The 3,847-nt window shown below is 40.8% G+C and overlaps 1 protein-coding gene across 1 annotated transcript in view; it reads left to right on the top strand.

The window, feature by feature from the left end:
* The window catches only part of PMF1 (polyamine-modulated factor 1), a 21,950-nt gene that overhangs the window by 554 nt on the left and 17,549 nt on the right, over positions 1–3,847 (top strand). The gene's annotated exons all lie outside the window — the stretch shown is intronic.

Genomic DNA, 3,847 nt, shown 5'->3' with positions numbered 1-3,847 from the left:
GGGGGCAAAGGGCTGAGTCACGTGGATGTTTGGGGGTTGGGGGCGGGTCACTGGTTTTTTGCTAACACAGGTACCATGGAGCAGACCTAACTTCTAGCTACTCCTTTCTCCAGTAAACCTGGTGTTGATTATAGGTGGTTGGAAGGAACGTTACAGGCTTTCGAATTAGATTTAGGGTTCAAATCATGGCCCAACTTAAAATGAAAAAGATTTAACTGCTCTGTGCTTCTGTTCAGCGTGAATAAAATAGCAACAATAGTACCTTTCTCATAGGTTCTTTCCGAGATTTAAATGAGTAAATAGTCGTAAGGGTTTTAGAACAGTGCCGGCCACGTAGAAAGCATTAGAATCATAGAATTTATTATGAAAATAGTAATACGTTCTTCACTGGGTGGGTGTGAGGACTGAATGTCTTACAATAGAAAGAAACGCTTCCGGTCTACTGTCTATGAACAGTATTGTAACAATGTTACTGACGTGGGTTATTGAACACTTCAAACAATAGAGATTGGTAAGAGGAGAAATTCAGGCAAGCCTTTATTGAGACCTGTGGTGCAGCAGGAGGGCTTGAAAAAAAGTTGTAGGAGTCCTTGCTGGTTTTCCTGTGGGAGAGGCAGCTGGTCCCTTAAATGCGGAGAGGACAGGGGTGGATCCATTGGTCCAGCTTGGAGAGGAGGCTTAAGTGTTCTGCCTACCCCTTCAGTGGTGCTGTGTGCCGGGATCATGTGCAGTACCCAGCTTTTACTTCCAACAGCTCAGAAGTAACGGTTGGAATTTTTGGTCTTTTTGTATCTTATTCATAACTTGCCATTAACTGTGCCTGTATGTGGTTAGTTTTAGTTCCTTATAGTTTCTTTGTATTCTGCTGTTTGAGGAGACTTTTGCCCAGGTGCAGGCATTGCAGCAAAGGGACCCAGGTCCCAGCCGGTCACGACAGTATTGGACACTTTAAAGGACGAGTTTTGTCCATGGTCGCATACCCAGAACATTAGTACTGAAACACTGTTATCAGGACCTTCAGGGGTTTGACCACAGCCTATTCTCCATCCACCCTCTATGTCCCTACTACCTCTGTTCTTTGACCTCGTCAAGACTCTCATCTTCTGATTTCCTTCCTAGTTTTAGGACTTTGTTTCCCACCAAGACCTTAGGATCCATTTCATCACTCATTGATTCACTTAGCAAATATTTAAGTGCCTGTGCCAAACACTGTGTCAAGTGCTGGGGATACAATAAAGTACACAAGGCCCCTGTCTTGGAGCTTGCCTTCAATATGTAGAGACATGAAGTAAGCAAAATTATCACAGAGCTTGGTAAGCTAATGAAGAGGCAAATTAGGGGAAAGGAAGACACTAGATAAGATAGGGATTCCAGTCTGAGAAAGTGACGTTGATCTGAAACTTGAAGAATGAGAGGGAACCAGCCTTCTGAAGAACTAGAGGAAAAGCTTGTGGGAAGGAGGAACAGCTTGTGCAAAGGCCTTGAAATGGTCAGGGGATTCTAAGAAGTAGCAAAATGAGAGTACAATAAGAGGAGGCTGGACAGGCAGGTGATCGGCTTATCCAGCAGGGCACAGTTTCCATAGTAATACATTTGGTAAATAATTTATAATCATGTTTATGGACCATTCATGACACGCCATCATTGTATGTCCAGGCAGGCTCTATTACTGATCGATTAATTGGCTTTCTCTTGCTCATTCTTGCCCTCCTCTCCCCTCCCCATAGGCCCCGTTCTCCGCTCGCTGTGTGTCCTCCATTTTTTTTATGTATTCATGTGCAGATATTTACTGGATATCTCTAGTGTCTCAGGCTCTGTGTTAGGAACTGGAAATACCGCAGTGATGAAGATAGGAAGGTCCCTGCTCTCCTGGAATAGACTTTCTTGTGCCATAAAGAAAAATAAATCAGCAAAAAGGAATAGAGAGCAATAGGGATAGGTCTGGGTTAGTGTAAGTGCAAGGACCTGACATTTGAGTAAGTTTGTGCCTTTGTAAAGTGTGTTGTTTTGTCGGTAAATTTATATAGGTTTTACATTTACATGAATCATAATCATGCTCATGTCTTTTTCAATCAACAGATTTTTGATTTTAAGATATAACCATATACTGTAAATGCATGTGGTTCATAGCTTCTCAGTGCTGTTTATCATTTCATGATACACGTCCAGCACTTGCCCATTCCCAATCATGAACTCTTGATTGCTTCCAACTCCCTCCTCCACAGATTATGCCAGGGTGCCTCCCCTCACAGACTAGTGCTAAAATTTCTTTGAGGTGTACAGTGGACTGAAATCCCTGGATCCAAGGGTTTACACCTACCTATGTTTTGTCAGAGCGCTTTCCGGAAAAGCTGGTCCAAATCCACCATTCTGTTTGCCATTCTGAAGGTGTGAAAAGGGTGTTTCATTATTATTTTAATTTGCACATTTCTAATTCCTCATAAGCTGTGGGCAATTCCTTGTATACCTCATTAGTCATTTGACTTCCTTTTCTGTGAACTGCCTACTTATTTCCTGTAATTTTTTTTTGTACTTTTTTAGAATTGGGTTTTTTATCTTGTTGATTTGCTGGAGTTCGCAGTATGGTCTAGATATCAATCATTTTGTCAGTTTTAGACTGAAGAGGAAATAGCAATCTCTGTGAGATGTTAGCTTTGTCTATCATGTCCTTTGAGTAACAGAAATCCTTAGTTAAATTAAAATTGCAGATTTTAATCATTTACACTTTACCCCAGGAAGATGAGGCAGAAAGAGAAATGTAGTCATCCCAGGGGGGCCTTCTCCCAAGCTATGTGGATACTCATGACTCTACTCAGCCTTTGCACTAAGTCCACATCCCTCGAACAGTCCTAATAAATTGTTAGGTATCACCTAATCAATTTGTATTTTAAAACCCTCAATTTTCCTGTGTTTAATCTTATGGCCTGTGCTTATGATATCTTGCTTATAGAGGCTGTACCCACACCTAGATCACAAAGATGATATGCAGTGTTTTCTTCTATTGGCTGTTTTATCATTTTACTCTTTCAGTCTGTGATCTGTCTGATCACAGGTGTAAAATGGTAGTTTCAGTTACTCTTACTTTTTTTTTTAGTGTTCCCAGTCATTGCCAACTAAGCAGTTCATTCATCTTTTATCGTATGGCAAGTCCCTCTGCATTTAGTGCCCCTGGGTCTCTCTCCTGTTTCACTGATCTATTTGCCTGTCTTTGTGCCAGTGCATATGGGTTCTGCAGTTTCTGGTACATATTTTTGGCAAATTAAGGAAGTCCCTGTCTCATTCTAGTTTTCTGAGAATTATTAAGAAGATCATGATTAGGTGTTGAACTTTATCAGATGTTTTCTTCCTCAGTTAGGAAGATCTTGTCATTTTTCTTCAGTTTGTTAATGTTATGATCTACATTGGTAGATTTTAGGAAAGTTAAACTGTCTTTGCATTCTTGGAATAAATCTTGAATATGATGTATTTAAAATATATAGTTGGATTTAGTTAGATCAATGTTTATAAGCTCTTGGAAGCAACAGTTAGAACTGGACATGGAACAATAGACTGGTTCCAAATTGGGAAAGGAGTACGTCAAGGCTGTATACTGTCGCCCTGTTTATTTAACTTATATCCAGAGTACACCATGAGAAACGCTGGGCTAGAGGAAGCACAAGCTGGAATCAAGATTGCCGGGAGAAATATCAATAACCTCAGATATGCAGATGACACCACCCTTATGGCAGAAAGTGAAGAACTAAAGAGCCTCTTGATGAAAGTGAGAGAGGAGAGTGAAAAAGTTGGCTTAAAGCTCAACATTCAGAAAACTAAGATCATGGCATCTGGTCACATCACTTCATGGGAA

This window comes from Bison bison, unplaced genomic scaffold (assembly GCF_000754665.1).
Source record: "Bison bison bison isolate TAMUID 2011002044 unplaced genomic scaffold, Bison_UMD1.0 scf7180017864093, whole genome shotgun sequence".
Lineage (NCBI taxonomy): Eukaryota > Metazoa > Chordata > Mammalia > Artiodactyla > Bovidae > Bison > Bison bison.
This window is presented reverse-complemented; position numbering and strand designations above follow the sequence as displayed.